Here is a 23230-nt window from a genome sequence, read left to right as displayed (position 1 = left end):
TAGCCATCCAGGAAGTGAAGAGTGCTTATGAGCAAAGTTCAGGGCCACAGTGCCTGCATCCAAAACCCAGCTGCTTTGGCTGATCTGAATTATTTACTTAACCTCTCTTAATTTCTATTTCCTTTCAAGTCAAATGGAGATTCTGGAGCATCTGATTTTAAATAAAATAATGTTTGTATACTCTAATTTCTGCACAATAACTAGCAACAAGTCTTGACAATTATTATTATTATTATTATTATTATTATCTGGACTAAAAACATATGTTTAGAAACATAAACAGGATCGAAGCCAAATGAATACATTAAATCATCCAGGGACAATGATTGAGAAGAAGGCCTAGGAGAGACTTCTGAGACATACCAAAGAAAAAAAAATTCATCTCAATAAAAATATAGCTGTAAATGTTTAATAAGTTGGATATCCCTGTCGAACTTGGATTTGGTGGTACATATGGCAGAAGAATAAACATGGTAAAAGGATCTTGAGAACAAAGGGAATGCATAAGATGCAGAGTCTTCGTGGGTTGATTTACATTGACGTCATGGGCAGACTTTATACTAAACGGAATTGTCCAGGATATTTTTTCTTTGAAACTAGGGAATAGAGGCTGAGTGAATTCACTGTATGAAGTTTTGATAGTTACCCACAGTGTGACATTTCCTTCCTGACTAGACAGGAAAGACAGACGAGTAACATGGCAGGCTATAATACTTAGTTAGCATAAGTGGCAAAACAAGATTTATATTTGTTCCAAATATTATGAAATTGCAAACTTCATAATTCAGCAGCAGAAATACCATTTCCATTATAGTTTTTTTAAATTTAAATCATTATTGTAATCCTCGGATATTTACTAATTATACAACCTGAAACAGGTTACTTAATGGTGAATTTCACTGTGCCTTTCAGTGTTAACACTTGCTAAATTTTATGTTGCATGAAATCATTTGCTTCTGGACCTTTGGATTATTTTCCTGAGAAAGAACAAATAAATGGCTAGATTCCTTTTTTTCCTAGGATGAGATAGTGGGTTTTTTTTAAACTAAAATAAAACATTTATTGCAGAATAGCAATGAACAGAATGAAGTTTACTTAAGAGAATAAATACCTTCTGTCACTAGAGAGTGACAAAGACTCATAAACAAAACAAAACACATAGATTCCCATCCATAAATCTCAAGAAACAGGACACTTCTCAAAGAAAGGAGAATATTCTGTGGTTATTTGTTCTCCTTTGGATAATAAATATTAATGCAATATGGCTGAAGGAAATCACAGTATTTAGTTTTCCAGGGATGGTGTGTGAATGTGCAGTTAGCTGGTGAGTACTGCCAGCTGTTTCCTAAGGACTGAAATACCCCAAAAGTGATTTTTAAAAAAGCTCTTCTGCTGGGGAAGAATTGACAGGAAAAAAAAAATAAAAAGAACTGCTTTTGAAATTTCATGGATGTTGAAATGGTTCTAAAGTTGACTGCAAGATTTCAGAGGGTTATTTTCAACCTTTAGTGCACATCTACCATTCTCCAAAACATTGGTTGATCAAGAAAAGGGAGATTGATTGATTCTCAAAAAGGTAGATAGCCTTTTTCCTCTGTTGATACCAAGGATGCTATCTCAGAACCTCAAAGAGCTTTACACCCTGTTCACTCATGATCCAGTATCTTTAAAGTCTCCAATGAAGTTCAGCAAGATGTCAACTCTGCACCGAGTAATATGGGATTTCTGGAAACCCTGGGTGAAGTGAATGAGACTTGCTTGACCAGACTGCCAGCAAGTTAGCAGATGAGCCAAAAATAGCAGACTAGATCTCTGCATTACTGTATTAGCCACCAGATACACAGAAAAAAAATCATAGATATTAAATAATTAAAACAACAGACTAACATGTGGTCTGGGAGGAAATGTGCTTAACTAAAGTCTGCCTGTGTGGGAACATGAACGGATTTCTTTACTTTGGTATTCTTGGTGGTCTTATTTCCCTATCCAGGAAGAATTGATGTATAATTTTCTTCTGGATCTGATAGTTTAGTCTGTAGAACTTACATGAAAGAATTCCTACTTGAAAATAAGGAAGGTTCAAAAATATTTGTGAAAACAACATGTCAGAGTTGTTTTGTGCATTTCCTCACTCTTCCCTTTAGATTTTTTTTTTTTTACTGGATTCTCCCTGTAGTCCACAAAACTAGCATTAATTCCATTTAAATAGTTATCTCCCTACTCTTTATTAACAAATACTACAAATAAAAATAGTTGTTTAATCTAGGGAATTACACACTTAGTCTCTTCTTGGGGTTTAACTTCCTTCCATGGGGAAAATTTACAAGAGACAGAAGAGACCGTAGTTAATGGCATATCTCTTCTATAGATAGGCAGGTGCATAAGCCTTGGTAGTAGACAAATTTAAAGTTTGGACTGTGGCCTCCGGGAGTTCTCTTGAGAGTTACCATTTTAGTTTAGTAGACAGCTGAGCCCATTTCAATATTTTCCAAATTTTTAACTTTTTTCATTAGCACCAATTAGTTGTACAAAGGGATTTTAACATGTCTATATATGCATACAATGTACCTTGATTAGAATTCTCTCTCAACTTTCTTTCCTGAACCAATCTTAAACATATTCTGTAATATCCTTATTTGTAAACAGTAACAAAGATTTTAAACTTTACTTCTTCATACCTCCTAGTCGTTTAAAAGTGCCTAATAAATTCTCGGAACTAACGACTCTAGCTTGAATGCTTTGTCTTTTCTTCACCAGACACTGGCAAATATATTTCCTTCTTAATTTCTTCATTAGTAAATGCTGCAACAGCTTTCTGAGTAAGAAAAAGAGGGACAGTAATAAAGGTGACAATAAACAACATTAATGTTAAGGTCTCTACTCCTCTAACATCTTTTTAGTGCCTATTTCCTGACCACCACTGAAAAAGTCAATCCTGGCCCCATTTTTTTCTGCTGCCTTAAATCCATGTAGATTATTTTACATAATATGGATTTCACTTCTCCAGTGTTGTATTTCTAGGAAATTTGTAAGCTCATGATGATAAGAATTTTGGACTAATTCACTATGAAATAGCCACCTCTCCCAGAAGTGTTTAGAACACTGCAAATACGCAATGAATACTTAGTAAGTTAATTAATAAATTGAGTCAACATGGCTCATCTTTATTCTAAGAACTATATGCATATTATCTTCTTCTCCAAAATCTCCTAATCAATAGCAATTGCTATGTTGTCTCATTTATGACATCAGAGACTGAGACACACAATGGAAGAATGAGGCTTTGCACTCAGACTATCAGACACTTGGTATTTACCATGATACCATTTGATATCTAACTACTAAGCCATTCATTGATACTATCCTGAAATCTTGTAAGATTACCAGGTTTACTGTAAGTGAGTTGTCTTGATACAATGAGAAAACTGGATCCTCAAAAAGTTAAATTATACCAGATGATACAGCGGCTCAAATCTTCACCAAGCTGAATCTGCCACCAGGGACTTTGTCTAACCAAACTAGGGAAACTTAGTAGAGATCATCAGATGATTTGTTCTCTCTCTCTTTTTTTTTTTGATGGGCATACATTAAATGGCAGATACTAAGGAGTTTCATCACATTTCCCACTATGTACACTCCTTCAATTCAGGATATAATGTACTACCCATGAATAACACAAGAGAGATGTAGTTCACCTACATTTGCTCTCATTAGAACAGACACATTTCAGTAGATGGGAGGTCTCCTTGTCAGATTATTTGTAAAATCTTGGTGAGAGCACATTACTTTCATTAAAGCAGTAACTGTTTCCAGGGTGTGACCCCATTCAGCTCCTAATGGCAGGCTGTGTGAATGCCATGCCTCTGCTTCCAAAGCTCAGACAAAGCGAAACAGCTGTCTAACATGGAGTATTTTTATAGCATGAATGAACAACTCATCTTGTCATGGAAAGGCCACTTTTATAAAAACCACACTTGGAAAAGGAAGTGAGGTTCTCATTCTCTTTTCTTTTGTTAGGGAGAATCATTCTGTAAGCCATAGACAGAAGAAACTCTCAGGAAGCCTCTCTTGTATGGGAGTTTCTCTGAACTAGACCTTGCTCTCTTCTCTTCAGTGATCATATACTCACTGGAGGGAGGGTCTGGTCAAAAAGAAAGACAAGATGCTTGAAACACTCACTGTAATTTCTGTCAGGCAGAACAAAACAAAAAGCCTTACACAAGACAGTGACTAGACATGGGTGTCCCTCACTGGCTGTAGTTACCATTTGCATGCAAGAGGTAGATGTGGATGAGAAATGAGCTGTCTTTCCCCACCACTTATCCTTCCTCTCAAATACCCAGGATTTTCAAACCATAGTCATTGGAATTGCACACTCAACACTCATGTGTCAGAACTGCTTTTATTTTCCTCATTTTACAGCCCTAATGTGAATACAGTGGGCTTTATAGACTAGCTTCGGTAGCATTTAATTCTACCAGGATTGTGTTTGTAGCTTGATCATGACAATTTTAGCAAGCAAGGAAATGTTTTTGTTGGATGTGACAATACTGTTGTTCAGTGTGATAATATCTTGAAATTTTGTGCAATGGACAACTGAGTTCATTAGGAAGATGAAATGCAGCTTACTATCTGAATGTGTAGAAAGATTCCAAGATTGAGAATCTGGAGATCAAAATCCTGTCCTTGATTGTTGTATTACTTAACAGTATACTATCGGGGACAGGCATGGTGGCTCATGCTTTTAATCCCAACTTCTCAGAAGGCCGAGATCAAAAGGCTTGTAGTTTGAGGCCAACAAAGCCAAATTTATCAAGACCCCATATCAACTTATAGACCAAGTATAATACTTCTCATTGTAATCCTAATTATACAGATTGGATAGATAGAAGAATCACATTTTTAGGATGGCTTTTGGAAAAAATATGAGACCTTAATTGAAAAATAAAGCAAAGGAAAAAGACTGGGAGTATATCTCAAGTGGCAGACCCATTGTCTAGCAAATTCAGAATCCTGAGTTAAACCTTAGTCTCAGAAAAAAAATAAAGTTAAAATTTTAAGAAGGAGGACTGGTGAATCTAGCTCAGTGGAAAAGCTCTTTCCTGGTATGTGCAAACCCTGGAATTCTATCCTCAGCTCCGAAAAAAGAATTTAAGATCAGATGATTTATGTAACCTTTCAGGTGAGCAGAGTTATCTTCTGTAAAATAGGGAAATTCTCAATGTTAAATTACTAACACACAGACACTGACACAGACATATATACACACATATCACACACACACACATACCACACACAGACACGCACACACCACACACACACATACACATACACACGAAGGGAGGAGGAATTGAAAGCACAGCCACATACAATATTCAAATTTAGATAAATTAAAATGTTTATTTAACAAGTCAAAATTTTATATAGGTCACCAAGATGTCTTTTTTACTCCTGTCAGGCTAGTAATGACCAACCTAACAACAAGACGACTCAGTTTTCCTAACTTAGCAAACAATATTGATAATAATATTTGAGCTTCAGCTGGGAATGTGGCTTAGTGGTAGAGTGCTTGCCCAGCATGCATGAAGCCCTGGGTTCCTGTTGGGGTTCAGCCTTGAGGGGGAAGGGCATTGGAGAGCTTGCCTGAGACACCACCCTTCCTCCAGCCCTGGGGGAATGCGGAAGCAGGCCACAATTCTCTGGGTCCAGAACCAGAAGAACTGGCTTTGCAACCAGCCCCCAAACCTTCTCGCCAGCCCATGTACTCCCCATTTGCGGGCTTTTCACCCCTGGGGTGGCGCTATCCAAGTGACGTTAGCTCATGAGGGGGTCCTATGACAAGCTCGCCAGCCTATCACCCGATAACCCCTTTTCTTGTCGCCATCTACTACATCAGCTGCTAGCCCCTCCCTTATTAAATCAGATTTGCTCTTGAAGCGTCTCAGAGATCTGCATACGCCTGGCTTTCTTCACGGGTAAGGAGGGAGGTAAAGCCATCTCCTTCCTATGGCTGTGTGCACCTGAGGTCTTTGCTGAGCCCCCCACCCCATTCTGGCCTTACCTGCGGGTCGGGTGACCAGGGGAGAGGGTGAGAAAGGGAGCTGTTAGAGCAGAGCAGAGCCTGGATCCCCGCGCCAGGGGAGGCGACCTGAGCCCGGCAGGTTCCATTCCTCAGCACCACATAAACAGAAAAAGCCAGAAGTGGTGCTGTGGCTCAAGAGGTAGAGTGCTAGCCTTGAGCAAAAAAAAGCCAGGGACAGTGCTCAGCTCCTGAGTCCCAAGCCCCCGGATTGGTTAATCATCATCATCATCATCATCATCATCATCATCATCATCATATTTGAATTTCTAGGGACAATCACATATATTGAGTTTGAGGTTTTATACATGATAGGATGTAGGCGGGTGTCAGGGTGCATGGCCTGTGTATTTGACTATAGTATTGAGAGCTTGAATCCTAGCATGGTCTTCTTAGAGGACTCAGCATCATGATGACAGGCTATGATTTAGCAGACCAGCAACAAAGAGCATGTAGATGTCCACTGTGGCAATAGGGCATTAGCTGAAGTAGGTCTTCAGGGGCTGGCCTTGTACTGCTTTTGAGCAGGTGAAACCATTCCTATTAAACTATGTTTGTGAGTCAGTTGAGTTGGAAAAAAAGGACTGAAGAGCAAAAGATCCATCTGCTTGGCCTAGGTGAGCAGTAATGTGATGATCCCCCCACTGAGAAAGATTTGACAGCCATAAGAGCAAGCTAGGTGTAACAGGTGCTTATGGTTAGTGACCTGCTTGTAACCTGTGGAAGGTTTGGGGGCAGACAGTGGGATGGGATGCTAAGAGCCTCCCATGCCTGGTACGGAGCTTATTCCTCGGTTCTCAGTTGGTGACAGCCACAGGGGATGTTTACACAATCTGACCTTCAGTAGAAATTTTTTTTAAAAATTTTTTGGAGCTTTGGGTGGTTTCCTAGGTTTAATGTCTATTTTAATCACAATTTTTTTTAAAAGGGTTGGTCCAAATTAACTTTTGTTATTGGGCTACAATTACATGTATATGGCCTGGCAATTATTTTTGTCTGTGATAAACATTTTCTATTTGTTGGTTTACCTCTGTAACTCAGAGGAAGCCTGATCCATATTGGGACAAAGATGCCACGGATGTCTTTGGTGGTGAGTGGGATTCAGCGCCATTCCCTTGACCTTTCCCATTTTCACTGCCTCCCCTGCTCAGTTCATCACACCTAAAGACACGTTGGGAAGTACATTCAAGAATGTGCTAACAGTCTCAAAGGAACATGCATGAAGTAATTGTCTTAAATCCAGCTGAGTTAAAACTCTAATACTACCAAAGGAATAAAAAGAAAAAGCAATGGGACAGGAACTGGTGAAAATGGTAGCTTGTTAAATATTGACCCATAATAAGTGCCCCTCTGAAGTTAACAATGTCTATGTCTGGAGGGGGAGGGTATGTGTGAGAATGTATATTTAGAACAAATTTTGCGATCCACATGAACAAGAAAGAGAGAGGTGGTGTCTGTTGGTTACGTTCCTCTAAATGATGTGCTAATGGACGTGGCATCCATTCCTGGGTCCAGGGGAGGTTCTGCAGTCCTGTGGCTGAGTCAGGGGCAATGGTGACCCAGCTCAGCCTCCCACGTGTTGTGGCCCCTAGCACGTGGCTGTGTCAGCTCCAAGTAAACTTTTCTTGCAGTATGGAGCAAGAATGCCTAAAAGGACACTGAACTGAGACTTCCTGGATATTATGTGTTCTTGTTTGCTAGGGATTGTTTTGTTTATAAGTTTTGTTTGTATGTGTAACAGAATTTGGATTGCAATCTAGTTTTATGACAACTGGTAATAAGGCAACAGGAGGAGAGTCTAGCTCTGACCCATCCTGAGTCAGTCGCTAGTAGAAGCCAATATTGTCTGTGATTAAATAGGCTGACAGTCACTTAATGTTGTGAACTTTAATTGTGGGCACAGTGCTTATTCACCACAGGTATGACACCATTTTTCACCTCAGCATAATCATTCACATCTGATTTTCTTTCAATAATCACTTTGATGCCAAGAGAGTATTTGAGGATCATCCCACAGTGACTTCTGAGGCATTTTTCTATACTATTTACTATAGCAAATGAATGTGAGCTCCTTTCTTGGCAAAAAGCTTTTATTGGTGAAGTTCTTATGCAGAAATTTACCTGCAAAATTTATGGAGATACACTGAGTGGGATGTGGCTGTCATCCTAGCACAGCACAAGAGAGGCTGAGGCAGGAAGAGCATCATGAATTTGAGGCTAGCCCGGACCACATAGAATATTCCAGCCCAGTCTGGCTACAAATAGAGTGAAACTGTCTTAAAGGGATGGAGGCAAGAGAACGGTGAGTTCCAAGCCAATCTGGATTACCATATAAGCAGACCCTATGAGAGACAAAGAGAGAGAGGGAATAAATGACAAGAAAATAAATATAATAAAGGCTTCATAATCATAATGATACTAATAATAATGATAAACCTGTGAGTATTTGATCAAAGAAGTATGAGTATTGATGCAAGTCTGTTGTATACTTGAGATGTAAATCGGGTACAGTTTAGGCAAGCTGTCAGCCTAAACCAGTCTTTTAGAATGAAAATCAGTTTGGGTGAGATTATTAAATGCCCTGAGCTATATAGTCTAAAGAGATCTGATTCTAGACTCAATTTGGGGTATTTCTTGCTTTAAGAATTTTCCATTTGGTTGGAAGGAAACCAGACAGTCTTTAAAAGGTGAAGCCCCCAGCCCCATGAATGTCTTCTTGGAAGGATATTACACTTCCATGTAAGTTTGAGGCAGAGGAAAGATGAGCCTTCACCCTACAGGAGTTGGAAGAAATTAATTTTCTCCCATTTCAGATACCTGATAAGAAATAGTGTTTGGTTCTTTTCCCAGAACAAAGTACAGGCTAGGAGCCTGAAATTAACCTTGTCCGTGCTTGCCCAAAACAGGAAAGTAGTGTTGAAATTAGTGAAGGTCAGAGAGTAAGTCTGTAAAGGATCCTTCTCTGAAAGATACTGAAATTTGCAATGTTTGTGGAGCCCCTCCTGCCTCTCCTCCCTGTATCACATCTCTTTCTTCTGCCTCTCCTGAATCTGTTTTCTGTCTCATTAATCTTTTATGGCTCTGTTTAAGTAGGCTGGGCAAGATTGAAAATTCCCCACTGATGCAATCTTATATGTAATGAAGATAAAGATCCTGTAGTTCTCCCAATCTGCTTCAGGAGGTCTTATCTTGCGGAGACAATGACTTGGTGAGATAAATCAAATCTAATTCATTGACACCAACTAGATGCTCTTACCATGACTTCTAAAATAAACTAGATCTCTAGTAGAATGGCTTGGGAAATATACAATCCACCAGAGTTCTATCACCTTCTTTTTCTCCAAGAAGTCAGTTGAGATTAGGGAGAGGAGGAAAATCTAAACTGAATCCCAGCAACTTGTACAACTGTGCTGGCAGAAACCTTGGGGAAGCAGATGCCAACACAAACGAGGAGTTCTATAGTTACTACAGTAAGTTCAGTTCAGTGAGCACTGAAAAGGAAGCAAAGCAGGATTGGAGAGCCTGCAGGTGTGACACTTTCCAAGATGGTAGACATGGAAGGAAGCCATACGGGCAAGAGTCTAGACTATAGGGTAGGTCTGACAAAGATGCTACTAATCCAATAGCAAATTTTTGAGGAATTATTTGATTATCAGAATGATGTCATCTTGAATAGTAATAACCAGTCCCCTTCCACTATGTGTATCCACTCATTCTAAAGGGCTACCCAGAGAGAGAAAAAGTGCTGATGTCTGAAAAGGCAAGTGATACTGAAGGGAGATCTGAACAGAGCTCTTACATCGCTAGAACAGTTTCATTGGATATTTGGGTTCTGTTGCTGTCTGCCTCAGTTATCAGATGGCACTCTAATGGTTAGGGGTGCCATTCCTGGAGAATCTGCTTCCTTCTCATAATGGAGCCTGCATAATCTAGGATCTTTTCCAGGTTTCCTATGTCTTGTTGAAGTTTCCTAGAAATGTGGCTCTTAACTGGCTTTCCAAATGCTGTGACCCCTTTGGCAAAGCTCCCAGAGGGAGCTCAGCAAACTGTCACAAGTTCTCCAGGGGCCCCAGGGGAATCCATGAATCCATGATACACGAGGACTCATAAGAACAGAGTTGTCACTTAAAATACAGGATGCCAGCCAGATGCTGGGGGGTTAATCCTGGCTATGTGGGAGGTAAAAAAATTGGAGGACAGCAGTTTAAGGACAGTCCAAGTCCATTGCCTTTGCAATCCATAGCTGAACATGGATGGTGGTATGTGTCTCTTAAGTCTAGTAGAGACTTACATGAGAGGCTGAAATCAGGAGGATGGAAACTCCAGACAGCTTGTGCAGCAAAGATTGTGAGACCTCATCTCAATGGAAAGAAGCCAGATACATACGGTAGTTCGTGCTTGTTGTCCCAGCTATGGCAGAAGCAGAAAAACAAGATCTCTGTCCAGTTGTGTACCCAAGCAGGAAGCAAAACCTTTTCTCAGAAACAAGTAGTATACCCTAGGCACTGGTGGCTCTTGTCTGCAATTATAACGATCCAGGAGGCTGAGATCTGAGAATTGTGGTTCAAAGACTGCTCAGGCAGGAAAGTCTGTGAGACTTTTATCTCCAATCAACCCCCAAAAACCACAAGTGGAGCTATGGCTCAAGTTGTAGAGCCTTCAACAACAACAACAACAACTACAAAAACTTTAGGGACAGCACCCAGGTTCTGAGTTCAAGCCCCTTGCCCCCCAAAACCAAAACAAAACACAACTTAGTATAAAAAGGACTGCACACCAGCCCAGCAAACACCTGAGTTAACATAAAACAAAGCAGCACCAAAAATAAACAAACAAGCCCTCAGAAAACAAAGTACTAGGAGTAATTTAAATTTGAACATTTTTAACAGCAAGTTGTCCCAGATTTTATATGAGGCATCTTTCTACCTAAAACAATACAAAATAAATAAAACAAGCAATAGTTTACAAAGTGAACAATTGAACAGGAAAGTCAGATCTGGGTGCCCTATGTTTTTATTTGCTAAATCTACCAAACCCTTTAGAGTAGCTCATGAAGCTCAGATTTTTCTCCCCTTCCCTACAAGAGTGCGCCATCCTGTCCTCTTTAAATAACCCTGGGGTTGAGGAAGACAGAACTTTGTCAGGAGCTAGCCTTCTTCTTCCAGAAGAAGAGAAACAGAAGTTTTGCTATCATTAGTGGGTCTCAGAATCTGCCAGCACAAAACAGCTTCAGGCCCCTATCCAGAACAGGGGCACAAAGGGTGGATGAAGGCAACAGTGATAGTCACTAGACACTATGTTGGAAATGAACTTTACAACTTGAGGGGGTGGGGGAGGGGCATGGGAAGAAATGAGGGATGGGGGGTAACATTGTCCAAAAATAAATGTACTCTTCACCTTACTTGTGGAACTGTAACCCTTCTGCACATCACCTTTAAATTTTTAAAAACTAGGAATTATAGGAGTAGAAGATTGTGCCAAGGCATGCAGAACAGAGGGCATAGCTGGGGGAAATTTTTCTTTTTTTTTCACAGAAAATTTCACTGAAATCCCTTGATAACTTTTGTACAAGTTCATCTTTGTTATCAGTGAACATCGTTTAGATTCTAGACTATTTTTCTAAAGACACATTGCCTCAATTGTATCTTAGAGGTCAGGAGGAAAGGGGGGAAAAATAAGGAAACCCGTGTAGGGGAGTAGATACCTGTGTATATGTGTGGTTTGTTTCCATGTTTTAAAATTTTTCTTGTTGACGTATTAGAACTGAACACCCTACGAGGAAAACAAAGGGCCAGGTTTAAAAAAATGTCATTTTTTTCCCTGCAGTGCCTATGACATGTTATAACATTGTAGTACCTCTTTGCTTTCCAGGGACCAGCTATGCTTACACTATGAAGTCAGAGAATGATGTCACCACCCCCCCCCCCCACACACACATAGGGTCCTGTACTCTTTGTTCTGGGTGGGTGGGCTCCAGGGAGGTCATTAAGTCTTAATGACCCTCGCTTCCTGGGGGAAGTGTGGTAGGCCTGCCCTGTGAGGCCCAAACCCTTGCTCCCTCCCTTGACATCCACAAAGACAGTCCCCAATCTGTAAGCGAGGCGCACTGCCCTGCTTCTCACTTGAAAGGGAAAGAATGACGAAAACCACCTGCACACGATACGATTTCCCCCAGACAGCCTGGCCTTCACCAAGGAGGTAACACATCCGTGGTTCTAACTGGACTTGTTGCACTCCTTGTTCAGATTCTGACATTCATGAGTCACATTTGGTGCTTTCTTCATTGCTCCTGAAGGTAGAGAAACATGTCATTTTTATTCACGTAATATCCTGCATCTTGCTTTGTGTAACTCTGCTGGTAGGGAGCTGTCTAAAAAATGGAAAGCCAAAAGTGAGCCAATTATCTCCAAGAGCCACAATGTAACAAAAGGACAATGGGAAGGCTTTTTAATTTTTTTCAAAATCTAATTGTCAGTCTTAAATCTGCCCAATAAATGAACATAGTGTTGGGCTACTTAATTTTCTTTCTGTGGTAGTAGGGTAGAGTAATGCTTCCAACAGGGAAAATGTTTATCAGGAGGAGATAAATGAAGGCCTATTATGTGATATGTCTTCTTCCATATATTACTACTTTGAGCACTGTGCTATTGCCTGAGACTTATGCTTGCTGTGTACAAGGCTAAGGTTGATCTGAGAATCATATTTTGAAATCATTCCCAGCAGACAACTCTGAGAGACTCTTAGTTGTAATCACTAAGCAAAAAGCTTTGACTGCAGGCAACCATAAGCAAAACAGCAGAGTGAGAGCTCAATTCCAAGAGTCCAAGCACTAGTCGTGGCACAAAAAATAAGTAAATCAATAACTAAGTACTTTCTCATTCATTCTCTAATCTCTCCCCCTATTCCTTCTTTTTGTTAGAAGGCGTGGTGATGCTTTTCTTCACGGAAGGATTCAATGAAAGGTTCCATGTGAAATCGCCTGATGCTGGATTCTCCAGTCATCTCTCTGCTCTTCTGTGTATGGTCATTTTGTACACCAGAAATAGGCATATGTCTAGTAGTCCTACCTCTAGCCCTTCCCCTCCCTCTCTCCAAATCCTTCATAGGCATGGACAAAATGTGAAACTGTAACTCAGTCTCCAGCCTTCAGATGGCTTCTTCTCGCTGTAAGAACATCTCTTACTTGGTTCTTCCTCAAGCCTGCACTTACACAATTCTTTTTCCAATTGCTTCTTCAGGCTGAGGCCCTTCCCTCTGCTACTTGTGTCCTTACATAAGTTTCCCTTTCTGGAATATCACCCATGCCAACCCTCTTTACATCTGCTGCATATTTTGTCCTTCACATGATCTCTCAAGTGTCGCTTCCATATGGAATGTCACTAAAGTTCAACACAGTTTCAGCCTTCCTGCTAATGCACTCATACAACCAACTTCATAACTACCCAACCCCTGCACTTCAGTTTCTATTTCTGCTGCCTTTCTTTCACAGTGGGAGCTATCAATTAGACTGTTGTTATTTTTTGTGTATCTCCAGGACAACACTTAGGGTCCTGGGAAAGTTGGGGTGTCATTCACTGAAGAATAACCTCAACATGTGTTTTTATAATTGCAAATTTAATAGTAAAGCTCCTTACCTTGATTACTGCTTTGGTTAATTATCCTTATTTATTATATGAGATGTCATGCCTATTTTTCTTTCCTTTGGATTTAACAATTGTGTTATGAATTCCTGTATTTAATTGCTTTCATGGTACTTTCATACATATAGGATTCTTTAACAGGACATTCAGTTTTCTAACTGATAGAAGTCATTTGCAAAGTAACTTTTAAGAAAAAATCTACTAGATTTGGCAGTACAAAGGTTATGCATTCTGAGCCTGTCTGTACTCAGCTTGCTTGCTCCACTGATATTATACTACTTTGAGCATACCTCCAGCCCAACTTTTTCTAGCTAATTTTAGAGATGAGGGTCAGTCTTTCTGACTTTTCTGCCTGGGTTGCTTCCATGCCTTCAAATTGTGATCCTCCCGACCTCAGACTCCAGATTAGGATTATAGATGTGAGCCATCAACACCTATCTCCTAATATATGTGTGTGTGTGTGTATATGTAGCATATGTATATATAACATATATTTATATAATATATGTATATATAAAATATATTTACATATAATAAATCATATATTAGTATGTAAAATATGGTCACAGCATTTATTATCATCCGATAATAACACAAAGCCATCAGAACTGTAGCTACAATTCTCAACAATAGAACTCATCAAATAAGATGAACAGATTATATTCCCTGGAAAGAACATTTCAAAATTGTAGAGGGTTTCTAAGAACTTCTCACTTCACTGATTATTTCTCATTGACGACACTTGGTAGTATAATATTATTCTCTTCTTTTTAGCATGATCTGATGCAGTTGGTTTCTTTTTTTTTTTTTTTTTTCTTTTTGGCCAGTCCTGGGCCTTGGACTCAGGGCCTGAGCACTGTCCCTGGCTTCTTCCCGCTCAAGGCTAGCACTCTACCACTTGAGCCACAGCACCGCTTCTGGCCGTTTTCTGTATATGTGGTGCTGGGGAATCGAACCTAGGGCCTCGTGTATCCGAGGCAGGCACTCTTGCCACGAGGCTATATCCCCAGCCCCGCAGTTGGTTTCTTGAATGAATTTCTTCAGCATCATCTGACACCTGGTTCATGTATTCATCAAAATCAATAATTTGGCCCTCTGTCTGCAACTTTACTTGCTCACAGAGTCACCCCCAATTCCTGGGTCTATTTTGAATGTACCTGAAGATGACATGAATGGGATGCACCATCACTTTCTACCTTTTTTGGTTGTGGCTGGGGTCTACCATGATGGGATCTTACAGAAGATATACTGCTTTGCACGCCAACTGCTGGAATGGAGAAACAAAAGTAGAAAGCCTAGAGATTTTTCAAAGGAAGGAGTTTATCTCACAGTTCTAACACTTAGAATAATACTTTGGAGAAAGCCCTCAATCTTTTCTTAATCTATAAATGATCTAACATTACCATGGTCACAGGATTGCGAGAGTAACCAAGTACAATCACAGCTATAAAGCATCTGAAATGCCACCTGCTGGTTGGGGGCTGTTTGAAACCTTTATGTTTCCCTCCTTTCTTTGGGAAGTCTCCCAACTTGCAAAATAAAAGCCCCTCACCTCTCACCATTTATGAAAGGCAGAACCTTTCTTTTAGGTAAAGTGTTTCTCTTAATAGACTGCTGTGAACCTGAAACTCCTGCAATCTGCAAAGGAGCCGGTCTGTCACTTCTCAGTAAAAGTTTGGAATAAAATCATTTTTAAAATGTTTGTACTTGCAGATGCATCTGTAAAGTAGTTTTCTGTCCCAGGTGGTTTTATGAGAAGATGCTTCATTGTCATCTTGAGGCACATAAGGAGAAGAAGGACAGAAGGCCCTGGTGCCAGCTACAGAGAGAGCAAGCCCTCTTTCTGTTCCAGGTGAAGGCCCAGGCTTTTGTTTCCATGAGACTTCAAGGGAAGAGCTGTGGCAGTGTTTATTTGGTTTATGGCGACCTCTCAGATGTATTGCATCTGCTCTACAGTCAAGGATGTGGGGTTTTCTTCTGACTTGCTGCCTGCCTCAGACAACAGGCTTGTTTGTATTCCTTGGCTTTGATCTTTTCTGCCTGGTATTTAAATAAGCCTTTTGTATGCCTCTGAAGCTAAGTGAGTTGTTCAGCTCCCAGTGACAAAACAGTGGCTGCCCTTGCCCTTCCTCTAATGCCAGCAGTTACTGGAGGGTGGGAGAGATCCAAGCAGAAGCACATTATTGAAGGAGAATAATTGTCTTCCCAGGAGGTGCTACTGGATTGGTGTGGATCAGGAACCCACTTGCCTGACATATGTTTAGGGGGAATCATAGAAAATTTGGCATTGGTTGAAAAGGATAAGACTGGATATTGGGTTCAAATTGCCTAGGCTGCGAATAACAAATGACTACTTGTGATACCTTCAGAAAGTTATGAAGCCTTGATGAATCAGTCAGATCTCTCATTGCTATGACAAATACGAGAGAAGTAGTTTGGGGAACTAAAGATTCATTTCAAACATTCATTGCTTCCGAGGTTACAGTCCATCATCACTACTAGCTGCCCTGTTTCTTGGCTTCTAGTGAGATTACACATTACAGTGGCAGGGTGCGAGGGAGCACAGTAAATTTGTCTCATGGCAGCAGAGAGACAGAGGGACAGGAGCTCAGGATCAGACACCATCTCCAAGGACATACCCCACAACGGCCTACTTCCCCAACTATACCACCGCAGACGGTTTACATCACTTCCCAATAATGCCATTGAATTATGGATTCATCTGTGGTGTGATCCATTGATGAAGGTAGATCCGTCATCACCCAGCCTCTTGAACACTATTTGTATCACAGAACAAGTGTCCAAAACACAGGGCATTTTTTTTTCTTGCTCCAGCACTCAGGAGGCTGAGACTGGAAAGATTGCAGAGTAGCAGCCTGAGTTATGTAGTAGGTAATGAGACTCCGTCTCAAAAATCAAAACAAAGCAAAATGTGAGTTCAACAGTCACAAAATGCTTTAAGACAAAAATGATTTATAGATTCTCTAAGCAAATGTGTGTATGTAAATTATATACATCATCATATACATTGTGAACCATAGGTGAAATTTCACATGAGATTCAATATACAAACAGCAACACATAAGGCTTTGGATGGAACACTTCATATCTAAACCATAACACTGAGCTATCCTGTCTACAAGTGGCAGTTACTTACCTACTCCACTGTATCTATGAAATGAGAATAGAAATCAGTGCTTTGTACAGCACTGGATACATAGCAATGACTCAGTAAATAAATACTACCTTTTGGTCATGAAGAATAGCAGGGTATATTTTCAGCAATACTTAATGTTCATGTGAAATAATCTCTCCCATTTCCTGTCTGGCCAAGATCCATGGGAAGATGAGATCCTTGTACTATGCCACAATAGCTCCCATGGTCTCCCCCAGCACCCAGAGGAGATAGGTGGTGTGAGCAAAGACCTAGCCCTTCAATCGCGCCTGCTTGCCTCCTCTTTCACTATGTCCATTCTGACTCTTTAGTCCCTGGCAATGAAAGAATAATTCCCTGAGATTGTCACAGATGGCTTGTCAGTTGGGCACTGTCAAAATAAAAATCATAGAAAAAGTAGAAAAGGCATATATTTAAAATTAAACATTTGGTGATAGGAAAAATGGATCTTGCCAAGTGCCTGTGGCTCATGCCTATAATTCTTGCTACTCAGGAGTCTGAGGTCTGAAGATTGTGGTTTGCATCCAGCCTGGGTAGGAAAATCTGTAAGACTCTTATCTCCAAATAACCACTAAAAAATCTGATGCGGAGCTGTGACTCAAGTGGTAGAGCACTGGCCTTGAACAAAAATTAAAAGCTCAGCAACAATGCCCAGACTATGTGTTTGAAACCCAGGATAAGCTCATAGTAAAACAAAGCTGAATTACTGAAATGTACTTCTACCTAAAAATTGGATTCTTTATTTTGTCTACAACATTAGTGTGTTTCTATTAAACTAATATGAGAACGTCACTTTTTCTCAAATTGGAAACTACCTCTAAAACACATCACTTCTTATCTCATAGCATGCACTTTATCTATTTTTTCTAAGAAAATGTGTGAGGAAAGATTCTTCAGAAGACAAATCTAGGTGAATTTCTGTTTTCTGTAAGTTTAGCAAACAGCATAATTATGCTGTAATGTTAGAAATAAAATTATTAATTTAAAATACCCACTTAATGTTCAACTTGGTTTACAAAATTAGATTTGGTTAAAATTAAACTTTACTCAACCAACTGTAAATAGAAACTTTTCAGTAGACATTTTTAAAACATTTTAATCTGAGACCTGCATATGTTGGGGGAAAGAAGAAAGCCAAGTTTGAGATTTCTAAGACCTGAGGTAATTTACTATATGTTTTAACAATGACAGGAAAATATAAATCCTGCCATGTCATTTATTAACTTTGTTATTTGTATGGCGACCATCACAAGTAAAATCTTCTGCAACATTGTTCAGTGTATCCTCAGTATTTTTACTACTGATCAGTACCAAACCTGGGATACAAAAGTTGTGCAATCTCTGTTGAGTGTTTTCAATAATAATTAGAAAGGATTAATATCTGCTCTGCCACTTCCAAGTCAATGGATTTATCAAAGAGAAGGCTTTTTTTTTTCTTTTGTCAGTCGTGGGGCTTGAACTGAGGGCCTGAGCACTGTCCCTGGCTTCCTTTTGCTCAAGGCTAGCACTCTACCACTTGAGCCACAGTGCCACTTCTGACTTTTTCCGTTTATGTGGAGCGAAGGAATCAAACCTGGGGGTTCATTCATGCTAGGCAAGCACTCTACCACTATGCCACATTCCCAGCCCCAGAAGAAGGCTTTCAAAAGAGAAAAGGGCTTTAACATGGTATGTGAAAAGCTCATATACTCTATTACAGTGAGGTTGATATCTGTATAAAAATAGATATAGGAAGGACCTAGTGGCCCACCTCTGTAATTCCAGATAATCAGGAGAACCAGGAGAAACTGACATGTGAATCTAGCTCAGGCAATAAGTTAGCTAAAAAACTGTGTGCTCTGTCATCCTAGCTGAGAGGAGGTCATAGATAGTAGAATTGTTGTCAGAAGCTAGCCTCAGGCCAAAAGCAAAATATTACTAAAAAAAAAAAAAAACTAAAAGAAAGGGTTCATGTAGCTCAAGTGGTAAAGCATTTGTCCTGTCAGTACAAGGCCTAGTGCCAGAGTTCAAATATTAGTAGTATAAGAAATGAAGAATGATAGGGGCTGGGGATATAGCCTAGTGGCAAGAGTGCCTGCCTCGGATACACGAGGCCCTAGGTTCGATTCCCCAGCACCACATATACAGAAAACGGCCAGAAGCGGCGCTGTGGCTCAAGTGGCAGAGTGCTAGCCTTGAGCGGGAAGAAGCCAGGGACAGTGCTCAGGCCCTGAGTCCAAGGCCCAGGACTGGCCAAAAAAAAAAACAAAAAAGAAATGAAGAATGATAAAAGATACTCCAGAATGATGGCTAGTTCTATTCAGTGTTTATATAGTGGGTTCTATTCTTAGCTCCAACATTGTATCTTTATTGGCTTTTAATGTATTTCAAAATTTCCAGATTTTACCATGACTATATTATGAATTTTATGGTCCGAGTCTGACATCCTTGCACTGGGCTCATGTGTGATTGCTTGGTCTCCGGTTGTTTGTGGTATTTGGGAAGGTAGTAGAAAGTCACTGGAGGAAATGGGTCATGGTAGGTGTGCCTGTGACAGTAACAATGGAGTCCCCACTGTGTTCCTCCCTTTCTGCTTCCTGCCTGCCATTAGCGGAGCAGCTCTCCTCCACCTCGTACTCAAGCTGCAATGCTAGTGTATGAGGTCACGGGCTGACACCCCTGACAATGGGAGCCAACATCTTTTCCCTCCTAAGTTGTCTTTGCCATGTATTCGGCCACAGGTATGAGAAAATTAACGAATACATTTTCGTACCTGTCACAAGCGCCTGGCACCTCGGACCTGCTGTTCTGCTCAATCATGACTTGAGATCAAGGAAGACAATCTGTTTGTCTGATTTCCAGTGTACCTTACAGTGTAATGTGCATGGGAAGATTCCTCAGGTCTTACTTCAAGAGGATGACATAGCTGTCAATCACAGAAGGTATCTAGGAAAAGCACTGACTGTCCTCTTTGGGTACCATTGATGTTAACAAGCATAAACCATGGCTTTGAAGTGTAAAAAACGACTTGCCAAAAATGCTGAGGTAACAACATCCTCACCTCTAAGAAAGAGCCCGCTGCATGCCAGGGCTGAGCCAGAAACGAACCATTCCGTTCTTAGGGTCTCACTTGAGGCTGTCAATGCAAGAAGATTTCTGGCAGAGGGCAGAATACACACATCAATCCTCTCTTCTAGGTTTTGGATAGGAATGAGAGGGTGTTTATTTTCCATCAGACAAACACATCAACACAGTAAAACATCAGGAAACGTGCTCATTATTGGCTGTGGATCATTTCAACCCTGGATTAAAGGATTGGCATTCTTTTGTGTTAAACACACACACACACACACACACACACACTCATATCGAGTTTAGGTTAAAATTTAAAATGACAGGTCTGTCTCCAATTTCTGTGTCTCTACCAAATATCCCCCTTTCGGCCTTGTACGAATATTACTTTTTACAGGCCTTGAATTTTCAAGCCACTGAGGAATCCTCATTTCTTTCTTTCTCTTTTTTTTTTTGTTTTCATTTGAAAGTGAATTTCCATTCAGAAAGAAAATTTTGTAGGAGCAAAAAGGCATATCTGCGCCCATACTAAACAGTGATTCAAGGAACTGGCTCTTGAAAATTGCTCCCATTATTCTCTGAATGCCATGACCTATATGTCAATGTGAGAGGATGCTTGTGGACCTTTCTTGTCTTTGAAAAGTAATGCTCCAAGGACAAAGAGGTTCTTTTACTGGGCAGCAGTGATGGCCACGAGGTGGGAGCCATAAACCAGGCAAGCCTGGGCAGTTGCATGCTGACATTTTTCATTCCTAATATCCCACAAGTATTTCAGCTTCAACAGAGCCTCTGTGCAAATGAAAAGGAACATTTTTGTTTGTAGATTTTGTTATATTATGTTTGAAAATTCCTGCCAACCTTCCAGTGACCAATTGGAAGATAGACTGGCAAAACTATTTTGTCACCACCTTTATAGTCTTTTCACAGTCAAAAAGAAATGCTAATATTGGTAGTGTTTCTTCTAGGTAAATGAAACCCATACCATTTCCTTTCCCAGGCCTGGTGGCCCGTGGGTTTGGAAATCTCAGCAGCTATTGTTCTGCCTAGCACTGCCACAGCCAAGCCCTCTGAGATGTGCAAACAAGCAGATTAGACCTAAGACATAGACAGTTTGATTTTTTCAATTAAAAAGCATAACCAACTTTTGCAAATATAAATGACCTATCCTAAAATTATTTTAATTTGATTTAATTTTTTATTTTTTGCCAGTCCTGGGGCTTGGACTCAAGGCCTGAGCACTGTCCCTGGCTTTCTTTTTGCTCAAGGCCAGCACTCCATCACTTGAGCCACAGCGCCCCTTCTGGCTGCTTTTCTATATATGTGGTGCTGAGGAATCGAACCCAGGGCTTCAATTATACGAGGCGAGCACTCTACCACTAGGCCATATTCCCAGCCCCTGAAATTACTTTAAAAGAGTGAACATTTTTCACAAAGAAAGATAGAAAGTATGTGGGGGTGGGGGAACCTGCCAAAGTCAGCAGGGGATGAATGTAAGTCCTATAGATGACTTTCAGAAACAAGTCCAAAGTAGAATTCTTGGGTGAGATGAGAGAGGACAGAAAGATTATTTCTTTTTTTGTTTATTTGTTTTGTTTTTGTTTTGCCAGTCCTGGGCCTTGGACTCAGGGCCTGAGCACTGTCCCTGGCTTCTTTTTGTTCAAGGCGAGCACTCTGACACTTGAGCCACAGCGCCACTTCTGGCCATTTTTTATATATGTGGTGCTGGCGAATCGAACCTAGGGCTTCATGTATACAAGGCGAGCGCTCTGCCACTAGGCCATATTCCTAGCCCCAGAAAGATTATTTCTTGTGCATGATAAGCCCCCTATTCCTTTTATTTGGCTTACTCTGTGTGTGTATATGTGTGTGTGAGAGAGAGTGTGTGTGTGTGTGTGTGTGTGTCTAGTTAAAGAAGTCTGTGAGGTGTTTGGTCTCTCCACCTCCCTCTAAACTCACTTCTATCCTCACACAAAATGATGGTATGATATATGTATACCAAGCAGAATTAATACATCAAGCTAATTATTATAGATATTTCACATACTTATCATTTTGAGATGTGTATGAATACGAAAACTCACCACTTTCCAGGTATGCAATGGATTGCTATTACTTATCATAACCACATTGTATGACAAATATATCTAAATTAATTCTTTTATCTGGCCCCTACCCCATGTTAGGCTACAAGTTTGATATTTTTATGTTCTGTATTTATGAGATATTATAGTCTTTGCTCTGTGTGCCTGATTGGTTCCAGTTAGCATAATGCCCTTCAAATGTATTGATCTTTTATCAAATCTATCTATTTTATTACAAGAACAGGCTTTCATCCTTTCAGGATCAAAAAGTATTACATTATGTCTAATTTAATCACTCATTTCTGGACACGTAAGTTAATTCTATATTTTGGCTTTGCGAGTAATAGTGCAATGAATAAAGAAATGCAAATACCTCTTTGATTTGTTGATTTAATATGCTTTGGATATTTTTCTAGTAGTGCAATTGCCTAATTATACAGTAGCACTGCTTTTAATTTTTAGGAATATAGAATACTATTGTCTTCTAAAGGGTTACAGTAAGTTCCAGTTCCCCAAAATTGTTCAAGGGTTCTTTTCGCTTCATTGACAACATTTGTTGTCATTTATCTTTGGGGCACACACATATGGGAACACACATATAGGCTTGATTTCAAATTATATATACCTTGAGCTTACAATAATTTATCCTCTCTTGCCCTCCAACAGGAAAAATTTCTTAGAAAACTATAGAACTCAATGTACATAGTGTAAGTTTGAAAACTTAAAGTTTAAACAAATTCTTTCCTCTCCAATGCCTTTCTCAAACATACTTAAAAGAACTGACATATTAGTGAAAGAAGATACTGACCACTTTGCTTAATGGTTTAATCTCACATACATTGCAATATCATACTTTCCCAATTATATCTCACAGACCATGTTTTTTGAAGTACTTCTTGAAATATATTAATTTTTAGGATGTTAAACAAATTCAGAAATTCTGTATGTGTGCTGTTTAACTCTATTTTGTTCATTTTAACACATATTAAAGCATAAGACTCATCTCTGAGAAGTCTTGCTCCCAAGAATAACTTCAGTGTTTTGACCAGACTTCTGTTTTGGTGGTCAACTTACTTGATCAAGGATCTAAATTTAATTTGTTTTTAAACATCAGCTAACATCTTACTTCTTACTCAAATCTAGTAAAAAGATGCTTTGGTAAAAGGTATTTTACTTAGTTCACTTGGGCTGTTTGTCTGCTTTA

This window comes from Perognathus longimembris, chromosome 12 (assembly GCF_023159225.1).
Source record: "Perognathus longimembris pacificus isolate PPM17 chromosome 12, ASM2315922v1, whole genome shotgun sequence".
Classification (NCBI taxonomy): Eukaryota; Metazoa; Chordata; class Mammalia; order Rodentia; family Heteromyidae; genus Perognathus; species Perognathus longimembris.
This window is presented reverse-complemented; position numbering follows the sequence as displayed.